The following is a 13,748-nucleotide window of genomic DNA, read 5'->3' on the forward strand; positions in this document are numbered from 1 at the left end:
GCCTTGAGCCAAAATCTCAGGGACAGTGCCCAGGCCCTGAGTTCAAGTCCCAGGACTAGCACATAAAAAAAAAAAAAAGGACTCCTGATACTGTTGTCATACTATGTCAAGTGGCAAAGGAGATTTCTTTCTGTTTAGGCTAGTTCAGAATTAAAATGATTCCCAGCTAATCTAAGCCAGGAGCCACCTCTCACAAGGCCTGCCGAGACCAGAGCTATCCAGTATGCATGTGCAAAACACAGGAAGGGTTGGGAGGCAGGGAGGCGGGCCCAGAGCAGGAAGGGAATAATCCAGAAGCTGGGGATGTTGAACATCTGCTCCCTGGTTCTTAAGGTTGATGGTACAGAGAAGGCTGAGCTTCCCCTAATTTTTAAACCAAAAATAAAAAGAAAGGAACTTCTAGAGTTTTCTACATTGTTAACTAAGAACATTACAGCTACCTGATAGAAATGAGCCAAGAGTGAAACTAGAAGCTCCAAGTTTGCATATAACTTTGGCCACCTAAGTGGTGTGTGTGTCTATCCTATCTCAATAAGCTGTTGCTGAAAGGAACAGGGAAGGAAGGAAGAGGGAAAAATAGTTAAAAATGTTCACAATAGTTGCTGGCTCATCAACTCGGATCCCCTTTAAGAATATGTACAGTAAGCAAGGCCCTCCTCTGTTGCTGTTTTAAGCCACTGCAGTTCGAGGCTTGTTTGCTATTGAAGCAGAGCCTGGTTTATTCTAGCCTACTTAGACATTGGTACCAGAGTAGATGTGGAACTTCCATTGGTCTAGTCCCATGTAGCTCACCATTTAAATAATGCCTCAGAAAAGTCGTAATGCTGCCAAACCATGACTGCCCGGATGTATGCAGTGAAACATCAATCAATAGAGCCTATATTTTATATTAGCAAACACACTTGACCTCAGAGTATAGTGACTTCAAACACTGCTATGTACATAAAGGCAGGAAACTAGGAATTAGGAAATGACATCAAAATCCAAAGAACTAGTATGGAGAATTTCAGAGAAAAAAAAATCTTTCAATGACATGTTTACTGACTGAAACTAGTACTGTAAAGGAAACTAGTACTGCAATCTTCCTGTAAAGGAAGACATGGATTAGGGTTAAACATAAAAATCTGCTTCCAACATTGACAGCTCTTTAATGTAAGAAACGCAAGCTTCCAATGAATAGAAAGTCACATAGAGTCTTCCTCGTATGTGTCAGAGGAAAAAAAAAATCTTTCCTATCAGGGCCTAGAGTCCAGCTGCCTGAATGCCTCAACTGGGCAACTGTGATCTGGAACAATTCACATAACTTCCCTGTGCCTCAGCTTCCCCCATCTGTAAAATGGAACCAGTTATGTTATCTACACCCTAATTAGATGACACATGGGAAGTCTTTAGGGCAGTTTTCACAGGCTCCTAGATGTCATATCTCAGAAATGGCTGCAGACCGTGCATGACAGAGCCCCACACCACACATCCACGTACCCTGATAGCTGGCACAATACTTTCCTATTCATCACCTTGCTTTATTCTTCACCAGTACTTGTGAGATAGAGAGTAGATATCATCCCCATTTCATAAGTAAGGAGACCACACCGGAGCTCAGAGAGATCAACACCTGATCAACACATGATCTCAATGAGTCACCCTGAATAGCAGGAGATTCACTCACTGAGATTCCAGCTTTCTATGTCTTCCTCCATGATCCACGAGGTAGGCTGTGTCCTCCCGGGGTGACCCGAACAGACAGCAGACTTGCAGCGGCTGCCTCTTTCTTCTGAGCTTGATGATGTGTTTCTCTACGGTGCTGCTTCGGCACACATTACCAAGCTAAGCTCTAAATCACGGAGACCTGCCAGACTTCAATTCCCAGAAGGTCAAAAGTGATGGATTCAAAGCCATCTCTCTGCTGAAGCGTCCAGCCCACACCCAACACCTACTTCTGTGCCAAACCCTGGCAGAGCAGCAGAAGTTTGAAACTTTGGCGCCTGCAATCTTCCTGAAGAAGAAGATTCCCCTCAGGGCTTTTTAAAACAAAATGCACCAGTTAATAGAATCAGATTGCCATTCCTTGAAGCAATGCCAGGCAAGAGAAGGCTCTGTTTACTGCATCGACAGAAACATTTTAACTTTCAAAGCTCCTTTGCAGCTACTTTTTATAAAAAAGTTTATTGCTTTTAAATCCTTTGTGAGATAGGTTTAAAAATAAAACTAATCCCCTCCACCCCCATTAAAACTGTAATACTATTTCACTTTTATCTTTGTCAACCTGGATTTACATAATTACAGAAAAGTTTAGAAAAGATAGAAAAGTAGGAGGAAAAAAAGTCCCACTCCTTGCTCATATATATCAGACGACATGATTTATACTGTATGATATTTTACTTTCAGACTTTGTTTTTGGAAAGACTTTAGTTTTCCTGCTTTACAGACTTGTGAGCATACTTTCCTTTCAACTGCATAGTGATTTGCACATTTGACATTATAGGAAAGGCGTTTTCAGCCTATTGGCTGAGGCTGGCTGTATATCACTTTCATTAGGACATGAAATTACAAGTTGGTTAGCCATCCTCCAATAGTTATGGCATCGAGTGCTTATTGATTCTCAGTATTATAAATAATGCCCTCCACATCTTCTAATTTTATCATCACAATCCCTATATAATGTATAAACTAGCCACAATGACCTTCTCTTTTGGACTAGGGCAACACACACACACACACACACACACACACACACACACACACACACACACACACACACGATCACCTTTCTGGAAAAATATTATCTATGTCAAGAAAAGTAAATCAAGGATACTTGGCAGGCTTCTTTTTCCTTCTTCTACGTGCATCTTTCTGATGGGGTTAGTAATAAGCACATTCATTAAAATGTAATTAATGCAGGGTACCAGTGGCTCACACCTGTAATCCTACCTACTCAGGAGGCTTGATCTGGAGGACCATGATTCAAAGTCATCCTGGGAAGGAAAGTCTTCAAGACTCCATCTCCAAAATAACCAGCATAAAGCCAGCCCAGAGATGGTAGGTAGAACACCAGCCACGCAAATGTGAGACCTTGAGTTCAACTTCCCCCTCCCCTCACCAGTACTGCCCCGCTCCCAAAATTTTAAAATGAAAAATGCAATTAACTACCAATAATGACCTTCAAAACCTTAGTAAACCTTCCGAAGGTTTCTCTCAAAGGAGAGTTGAATCCATTTAAATCCATTAGGAAGACTTTAGGGATACAGAAAATTCTACATCTAAAGAAAAACATTTCATAAGAACCTATAGAGTTGTTAACAAGGAAAGAAAAAGTATTTTGTAGAGCTTGCATATGAGCTTCTCCTAAGGAAGAGACCCCAAATCCACATGTCATGATTCTCACAACTCTTCAGTTAGCTGCCTTATAGCACCCGCCTTTTCTGTGTCCTCTTACAGCCAGTTATTTCCCTATTTGCTCAACCATTTTGATCATTTATTCCATAACTATTTATTGAATGCTATCTCTGACACTCACGCCAGCACAAAGACAAGTAAGTTGTGTTCCTCACTGTGAAAGTGCTCAGTTTGGAGCCAGAGTTATTTGAGTTTCCCATCCCACCTACCTCATTGCAACAATACAAAGGTAAGTTACCTCTCTACCTTTCTAAGACTTAGATAAAAAGATTTACTCCTTTTTAAGATAGAGACCATATGTCTGACTAGGTTCTTTTGAGGTTTAAAGGCAGGAATCCACATAGTAGAATACTGAGAATATGTGGCCAACAGTCAGTACATGCTAGTTATCATTAGTTCCTATCATTCTAATCAAGCCACAAAATCTAATTCAGAGATTTGAGAGTTGCTTCTTTTCCCTAACTTATATGAATAATAAATTCCCATTTTCATGGTTTGCTTTTTCTAATCTTGACCATGCCCCATGTCTTACAATGAATTCTTTCTGCACTCAGTGGAGCAGGTCAAGCCATCCAGAATTCTTAGCATTAGTAAGACTCTCCATTCTGCATTCAATTCCCTTTCACCCCAGAGAATCTCCATAGGAGATGACTGCGAAACTCTGATCTTTGCTCCTTTTGTGTGCATGGTACCACTTCAGTGTGCCCAGTCCACCCTATTCACAAGAACACCTTGAAAGAATTCCAGATCAGGTCAGAGTCAAAAAATGATGCCCTTGAGCTAAGCATTGGGCAGAGGAAGGGGTGGGGGAGTCCCCAAAGAACTGATGGGTGGACTGAATCCATTTTAGAACTAAGATACATGTTCTTCATCAGTCTATAGCTGGCAAATTCTCCCATTTGCTTCTTTTCCAGTGTTTTCTATCAGGCTTAGCTATGCACTAGTCATGCATTGAATGAGGGGAGGGCTGAGCACTCTAGAATACTGAAAAGTGCTAAACATTTAAATGAGGAAGGCCAACACTGCTGGGCTGATTGCTTCAACTTCTTGGGGGCACTAAATTAAGTTAGGTAAGATGGTAATATCAACACTGATTGTTTTCTCCTCTGATTGGAGACACACAAGAAATGTAGTCTCTGCATAAGAAAAAGCTGTGTGATGCTTCATGGATGTTGATGAACGCCTACAAGTATCTATTTTTGGGCCAGAGAAACAAGATATGTTACTAACATTAATAACAATTTTGTTTTTTCCGAGACAAGGTGTTGCTATGTAGTTTGGACTATTTTGGAACTCATGATTCTCCTCCTTCTACATTCCAAATGCTGGGATTACAGGCATGAGTCACCACATCTAGATTTAATTCTTAATTCAATATTCATTGATGACTGATTGGCATAAATTTTACTACAGAAGCCTCATTACATTTGTATGAAACACATATTTCAGGTTATGTTCCTTTTAATTCTGATAGAAGGAAATTATAGCCACTTTATGAGAACTGAATAATGATTAAAATGATTACCTCTAAGATTAAAAGAAAGAAAAGAAAAGGTTATTTTAAGTAATCTCCAAGCCCTTTAGAAGCATCTAAACTCAGAAAGGCAACCAGTTGGATGCAAGTAGCTCACGCCTGTAATCCTAGCTATTCAGATGGCTAATAGCTGAGGATCTTAGTTTAAAGCCAGCCTGAGCAGAAAAGTTCATGAGCCTCTTATCTCTAATTAACCAGCAAAAAACAGGAAATGGAGGTGTGGCTCAAGTGGTAGAGCATGCAAGCAATGAACTCAAGCTCCAATACTGACAGAGAGAGAGAGAGAGAGAAAGGAAGAGAACCAATATGTTTGTAGCGAATGCTTTTTATTTGTAGTTCATTTGTTACATATGATCATATATGTGGTCATACCAATTTAGTATTTATTTAAAACTTTTATAACAAACATTTCATTAAGGTTAAATTTTTCTCAATTAGTATTAACTAGCAAAATCTATCTACATTAAAGTTAAATGTATTTTATCAAAACAAGTTTCCTTTTTATCTCGCAATGCTTCAGCTTATGTAATACAAATGAAAGTGATTAGACATGACTAGAAGACAGAATTTCATCCATCTTGCCAATGGATTTCCCCTTCTCCTTTCAGGTTCCTTCAAGCCAATCTATGACTAGCAACTGAGTCTTACAATGTCTGGCCATGAAGGGATGGCCATGAAGAAGGAATTGGCTGTGTTGTTATATTGCTTGGCTTAACCAGGTTCCATTCTTCTCAAGGACAAGCCTAGAGCAGGCCACACAACATTTCCCAGAGTCTGGGAGGAGAAGTCACATGTGTCTGCTGTATGCTGCCTACAGGAAAGAGGGGTCCACAGTCAGAGCATTCTATCTTCTTTTTTGTTGTTGTTGTTGTTGGTTGTGGGACCTGAACTCTGGGTCCAGGCTCTGTCCCTGAGCTCTTCAGCTCAAGGCTAGCACTCTACCACTTGAGTCACAGCATCACTTTTGGTTTTCTCGTGGTTAATTGGAGATAAAATCTCACGGACTTTCCTGCCCAGGCTGGCTATGCACCTCTCAGCGTCCTGAGTAGCTAGGATTACAGGCATGAGCCACTATCACCAGCTGCATTCTATCTTCTATGCCAATTTCTCCTTGAAACAATCAATCTGCTAAGAGCCTACTTCATGCCAGACATGAATACGGAAGATTCCTACAGCCCAGCATCTCTGTGTGCAAGTGGGAACACATTTAAGCCTCGCAACAATGCTGTCAAGAAGGTGTTACATATTATTCTCATTTTTCAGTTGCAATGCAGACACTAAAAAAACAAAAATCTTAAATTCCTACCCAAAGTCATACAGCTTGTGAGAAGCAGGACTATGATTTTAACCCAGGTAGAATGGCCCTAAAGTCCACATTCCTTACCACAACTTTGTCCTAACTTACTTACTATAGAGCTACACATACCAAGGTGTTTAATATTAACATACCCTAGTGTTTAATATTTTCTAAGGAGCTTGAAAAGATTTCATCTTCTGAAGATGCTAATACAAAAAACACTTAGTTCACGATTTCTAAATTCCAAACTCAAATTCTTTTTGTGTGCAGGTACTGGTTCTTGAACTTAGGAACTTACATTCCCAGTTGGCTTTGTTGCTCAAGACTGGTGTTCTACTATTTCAGGCACCCCTCCACTTCTAGCTTTTCAGTGGTTAATTGGAAATAAGAGTCTCACAGACTTCCATGCCCAGGCTAACTTTGAAGCATGATCCTCAGATCTCAGCCTCCTGAGTAGCTAGGATTACAGGCATGAGACTCTGGTACTTGTCTTTGATACAATGTTTTGACACAATGTTTTCAGTCAACTAAGACAAAACAGGAAAAATAATTACAATGTGGGGAAAGGAGAGGCTAATGTAAATGTTTTCACCCAAGGCCTTTTTAGGTCAAAATTTCCTTTTTCTTTTTAACTAATAGCATCATATGCAGTTGTTGTTTTGTTTATGTCCATATTTGACAAAATTGAAAGTTAATAAATCTAAACTGGGTTTCTCTCTATACTGGTCCAGACCCTCTCTGAAATGTCTGAAAATCAAGACATTGTACAAATAGAAATTAGCTGATATCAAAAGACAACTATTCCCTGACTTCTTTATTGTCTTTATTTTAACGCAGTCAAACCCAGATGTGGAGAGTAGCATGATGGTTGCTGGCAGCAGGGAGGGGACAGAGAAGTTGGGAGGTGTCAGTCAAACATGCAGTGTCCAGTTGGGTGCCAGTGGCTCACGCCTGTAACCCTAGCTACTCAAGAGGCTGAGATAGGAGGACCACAGTTCAAAGCCAGACCAGACAGAAAAGTCTATAAGATGCTGATCTCCAATTAACTAGCAAAAAGCCAGAAGTAGAGCTATGCTTCAAGTGGTAGAGCAATAGCCTTGAGCAAAAAAGCTAAGGGACTGTACCCAGGTCCTGAGTTCAAACACCAGTACCAGCACAAAAGTTTCAGTGACACAAAACACATAATCTGGGTAAAACAGGGTAAACAACATTATACAAGGTACTTAAACATTCAATGAGAATAGAATTGGGGTGAAGTACTCTTACCACAAAAAGGGGGAAAAAAGAGTGAGAAAGAACTTTTTGGATGATGGGTGAATTTAAGGTTAGGACATTAAACTTGTCCATGATGATGGTTTGATGGTTAATGGCTGAGTATTTATTTCCAGACAGATCAAAATGTAAGTATCTTCAGTGTTTTGTATGTCAATCATACTTCAACAAAGTGTCTTTAAAAAAATGACAATCCAACATTTCCCTAGACCACTAAGTATCATGGAGGAAGGTATTTCACATCACTTGGAAAGGGCAGAGTTGGTCAGGAGGAAAGATGAGGAGGACCTGGCATCAGAATAGCAGCCTACCTAGGACATTCTGGCTTCAAGGATGTAAAGGGCTACAGTGGATCAACAAGGACATTTTAAAGAGCTGTGACATAACTCTCTCCTCCTCTGATGGCTCCTAAAGAAGGAAAAGCGCTCCTGAGGTCAAGATTTTATGTAGCATGTGATTTTCGGTACCTCTTGATCTATTATCTTTATACACGCATAGTTTCTTCAAGCTAAATCCATAAACTACTTCCCTGAAGATATAAATAAGCTACAATTCTATCTTCTATCACAAAGTAATTGTTAAATTGTTAACTATTATTTTCACAGTAAATAATTGTCAGAACTATTTACCAGTGAAACAGTGGCATGTTTTGTTGACTTCTTACAAATAAAAGAGAAATTGAATGCTTTTTGTAATATACTGGTTGGGTGACTAATTACATGGAATTGAGCCTCAAATCCTGGCACTTTTCAAAAGCTAAATTTAATAACAAACATATGTTGCTGCAACATATAGAAATGAACATTTCTATCAGAGAAACTTCTTTAAAGTCTACTTTCTCTTTAAAAAAAAACAGCTGAATTTAAATATTGAATAATTATTTAACCCTAAATTTTTATTAATAAGATGAGTCTGTTGACAATATTGTTTGCATGGTCCTGATATACAAGTCTTTATTTCGAATTCTGAGACTTTAGTTACTTTTCAGGTTAACTTTAATTATAGTTCTCATTTTGTAAAACATCTACCCCTTTTAAGAATAGATTCCCCAAGAAAATACGCTATACATGTGAAAAAGAAGTATTTAAAGCAATGCCAGAAGGGAAAGGAAATTTAATAACAAAAAGTAAAGATTATTTTACCACTTTAATTGCAACTTTAGAGCATTTTAATGGCATTAAACAATGAATCTGGCTTTATAATATCAAAGTAAGTAGAAAGTAAAAGGGTAACTTAATTCTGTGAATCTAAAAGTCAGAGCATGTCATAAATCCTGGGCTTACAGCCACTATGAGCAAGACAAAGCCAGAGCCAATTTTGGTTGGAAAGCAATGAACAGAACTGAATTAACAAAAGGTAGCCTCCAGTATGTAGTTAACTCTTCAGGGACTATTCTCTACCTCCCATGAACTCACAGATAAAGTTAATGTGTTGTAGCCAGGTGCCAGTGGTTCATGCCTGTAATTCTAGCTACTCAGGAGGCTGAGACCTGAGGAAGGAAAGTCCTAAGACAGTTATACCTAATTAGCCAACAAAAAGAAGTGGAGCTGTGGCTCAAGTGGTAATCAGCCTTGAGTGAAAAAGCTAAGGGACAGCACCCACTAGGCTTGAGTTCAAGCCTTGTGCACACATGCATGCACACACATGCGCACCTGTGCATAAACGCAATTTAAAGAAATGAAATCAACCTGTGGTACAGGATCACACCTGTGAGAGCTAGTGAGCACATGGATCAGGGCATTAGACTGTGGCCACCATTTCACCATTTGCCTTTGAAATCACTGAGCCTTGGGACCCTCACTGACAACACAGGGTGAAACAGAATCCTCAATAAGAGCCTGTTAACTATAGCATGACTGAACCCAAAGAAGTCTTGTTTTATGGGATTGAATCTGAGACCTCATGCATGCTAAGCAAACACTTTTCCACTTAACTATACTTCCCACCATCAAGAAGCCATTTTTACAGCAGTTTTAAAAAATCAATTTAGACTTAGATTACTCTTGCCTAATATGTTCACCATTTTTTTAGTTGCTATGACAGACACCTGAAGAAAACAACCTGAGTGAGGAAAGATTTGTTCTGGCTCCAGAGATTTCAGTCTATCATGATTAGGAAGGTGTGGTAGAGCAGCTCACATTCTGGCTGTCAGAAAGGAGACAGAATCCTACTCTAGTGGGCTTTCTCCCTCTTACCCTTCTATCCCATCATCTTTAGCCTGTGGGACCGTACCACCTACTTTCATAAATGATCTTTCCCCCACAGTTAATCCTGTCTGGAAACACGTGACTGACACACCCAGCAGGGTCTACGTTACTAATCCTAGGTGATTTTCAATCTAGTCAAGTTGACAATCAAGATTAACCATCATACCCAACAGAATTTTTTCTGTTGGTGTGTCTTTGAAGTTTCTTTTGCTGTACAGGTTCTCTCCATCCATTCCATTTCCTATTGTATACATGATGAAAAGTTCCAGTCTCTTAACCTGTAGAATTTCCACAGCCTAGACCAGGCTGGTGCCTGATACTCTATTTCCTGCAAATGGGCAGTTGGTTCCAGAAATCAGAGCATGTAAACCCTCATTTTTATTAACTTATAATGATCATTTAAAATGGGAAGTAAATAGCAACAACAAGCATTTATATTTAGATGTTGTGAGCTATCAGCCCCCTCTTCCTCATTGCCCTGTGGTATTACTCCTTCCTAAGAGAAAATAAGCTTGGCTACAGCCATATTTTCTATACCAACACCAAGGACTCCTTTTTCCAGAAAGCTACCTCTGACCCTTCCTTGTCCTATCTGCCAATGGCTCCTCTGCCAACAGGGCTGTTACATAAGGTGGCCCTGCCACATGGAGTCTGCCATCGGTCACATTCCAGGAGGTAGCCCTTCAGCAGACACCAGAGAAACGTGCTGCCTTAGAAGTGTGAACTCATCTCCCCTGGGGAACTTAACTCTGAAGGCAACCTTACAAGCAGTAACTAGCAGGAGAGGCAGAAAGTGAGAGATGTTCCCTAGCCTCGTTGTGGAGGAAACAATTCTGCCACCAGCCATTTCAGCTGCAGCGTCTGCAAAAGCAAGCACCGCATAGGCAGAGCAGATGTTCCAAAGCTGTGTCATTTGTAAATAGAGATGGGAAATGTGAATTGAAGATACGACCTCATTCAATATCATCTCTGAGTGTAACAGCAATTAGGCACATTGAGCATAATTTGAGCTGAGAATGTAAGGATCTTTCTCCGGTCTAAATATAACTACAGAAAATAGATTTTCAAGAAAGTAAAGTAACTCTCCGTGGCCTGCCACCATGCATACAGTTGTAAAGCGAGCTGGTCTACTTCTGTGGATGAGTCTATATCTTGCTTGGGAAGGGATGGTAAAGGGAAACAAAGAAGGAGGCAACAATGCTTGATGAGAAATATACTCATTACCTTGCCCATGTAATTGTGACCCCTCTGTACAGTATTTTCACAATAAAAAATCAAAATTTAAAAAAACAAAACAATGGTCAGTTCTTCAATCACAGGAGATATTAAAGGATAGGTTAGAAGGAGGCTAGGAAATACATGGGGTTTCAAAAATAATAATTATTTTTGGGAGGATTGTTTAGAAATTATTGGGAAAAAAGGCAGGGGCAAATCTTTATTTTCCTTTGTAATTTCAGGAAATAAAAATAATGGCTCTGTGCCTCTCACCTTCCTTCTACCTCATAAGAGGACAAATGGTTGGTAGACATGTGGGCTTCTATTTTTTGCTCTGAGATAGCTAATTTGTCGCTAATGTGAGGAGCCAAGTGGTGGCTTTTTAGGCTGCTGTGAAGGATTCTCATCAAAGTTCCAAGGGTGTGGGATCAATTAGCAATGTCTGCCAGGGGTGAATGAGAGTGAACAACATATCTAGACAAGGTCATCCTGAAGGTTTCCTTTAGCATCTAGTCCAGAGCTAGTCACTTTTAGAAGAAGACACAGGGCCAAGAGAAGTTGAATGATTGGTCCAAAGCCTTGTACTAGACCTGGAGGCCAGGCTTGGCTTCTGTATGACAAGTGTTCTGTCTACTACTGCAACAGATATGTCATGTCATATCACACAAGAAATTGAGGAAACAAATGATGTGAAGAGAAGCAAAGAAAGAGGTTAAAAAATGATTGAGGGCTAAAGGAAGAGCACACAACTGATATAAGTCAGGCTCAGAGAGACAAAGGATGCATGTTTTCCCTTACATGTGGACATTAGATTTAGCTTACAACCTATCAAGTAACAGTATTACAAGTATATACAATTGTACTAGCTGAAATAATGCTACATCAAGGGAGTCCTCAAATTGTATAATTCCTTAGAAAAGTTAACTCACAGCACAACAAAATAAACACCAGGAAACAAGTACTTAAAAGGAGAGTGGAGTTAAAGGGAGGGGGGTAGACAAATGATGAGAGAAAGTGCAGGAAAACAAAGCCATAAAAACTAAATTCTGGCTCACGCCTGTAATCCTAGCTCTCCAGGAGGCTGAGATCTGACGATCACAGTTCAAAGCCAGCCCGGGCAGGAAAGTCTGTAAGACTCTTATCTCCAATTAACCACTCAGAAAACCAGAAGTGGTGCTGTAGCTCAAGTGGTAGAGTGTTAGCCTTGAGCTGAAGAGCTGAGGGACAGCGCCTAGGCCCAGAGTTCAAGCCCCATGATCCACAACTACAACAACAACAAACTCTCAATGCATCTTACCAAATTAAGAAACGAGAAAAGAGGTGGGGCTGGGAAGGAGAGAGTGGCGAAGGGAGGGGGACAATTGGTCAAGGCATTTTGTGTGCATAAACTCCTTTGTACAACTATTTAAAGATAAGAAAATATGTTTAAAAAAATAAAGAATGGTTGGCAGGATTTTTTTTTAAAGAAGCTTAAAGACATCAGTAACGTGATACATGTGATATGAAATTGGAGAGTTTAAGAAGTGCACTGATGCAGGTAAATAAATCTTTAAGACAAAAAAAAGAAATAGGGGCCTATTAATGTTTCATGTTCTCAGAAAATCCAAATTAACTTGCAAACCTTTTAAATAAAATATGGCCTTTTTACGAACCAAGTAGACATTGTGAAGATATATCAACTTAAATAAGACATCATCCCCTTAAAATCTATCCTAATAATTAGCTTCATAAATAAGCACAAAACAAGCTTATGCTATTGTCATACATTTCATGCACAACAATCCTAGAATCCAGGCGCAAAATCCTTAAAATGTGGCATCCATTTGCTTTTCACACGTTACTAAAAATCCCAGATGGTAAAGCCTTTAAATTGACTGCAAGAAAAAAATCAGTGTCTGTCTCCTGAGCATGATTCTGGGGGCTGCAAAATTGACTGGTTGGTGTATGAAGAGTTCATAAAACTGCAATTAAATAAAGGCACCAGGAAGTGCACAGGCAAAACCTACCGGAAGACTGCTCTATACCTCCTTGTATGGAAGCAAAATGATATGAGGTCAGGAGAAATGAGCTTTCTCAAGAGACAACAATCTTTTAGAAGGGGTTGGATTTTCAATGAAGTCTTCCAAAGCTGGCACAGAAAATGAGAACATTAGGTGTCATCCAGGCTACTACCAGTCACTGAACAACTGTAAGAAGAAAGTAGCTTGCAAACAATCAATCTGTGGCTTCCACCACACATTCTGGGACATGAACTCTCTAAATGAAATTTACCATTGGTTAAGATTTTTTTCAATTATTTTATATAAACCACTATTCTAGTTTTTAAAAATTATTATTATCTTTATGTAGCTGTACAAAGGAGTTGCCATTTCACAGAACAGTTTATGAATAAAATGTATCTTGATAGTATTGTTGTTCATTGTTCCTCTAGGTTACTACCAAATCAGGTTTAATGTTCAGTCTCCGAAGAGATAGCTTCAGATATTCCCAGGTTGTCTGGTGTTTTGTGTGTGTGTGTGTGTGTGTGTGTGTGGTTTGGTTTGACTTAGCAGTATTGGGGTTTGAACTCAGGGTCTTGTACTTGCTAGGCAGGCTCTCTGCCATTTGAGACACACCTCCTGCCCTGTATTGACTACTTTAGAGATAGGATTTCACTTTATGCCCAGCAGGCCTAGGCCACAATCCTTACATGTATGCTTCCCTGGATAGCTGTGATGACAGGGGCACACCAGGGCTGGCCTTGAACTGCATGATCCTCCAGATCTCTGCCTCCCAAGCAGCCAGGATTACAAGCTTGAGCCACTGTACCCAGCCCCCAGATTGTGAACCA

The 13,748-nt window shown here is 39.8% G+C and overlaps 1 protein-coding gene across 1 annotated transcript in view; it reads right to left on the reverse strand.

Moving 5' to 3' along the window:
• Positions 1-13,748, reverse strand: part of Kiaa1549l (KIAA1549 like) — a 241,992-nt gene that overhangs the window by 107,433 nt on the left and 120,811 nt on the right. The gene's annotated exons all lie outside the window — the stretch shown is intronic.

Source organism: Dipodomys spectabilis, unplaced genomic scaffold, assembly GCF_019054845.1.
Source record: "Dipodomys spectabilis isolate Male_0828 unplaced genomic scaffold, ASM1905484v1 ptg000145l, whole genome shotgun sequence".
NCBI classification, from domain to species: domain Eukaryota; kingdom Metazoa; phylum Chordata; class Mammalia; order Rodentia; family Heteromyidae; genus Dipodomys; species Dipodomys spectabilis.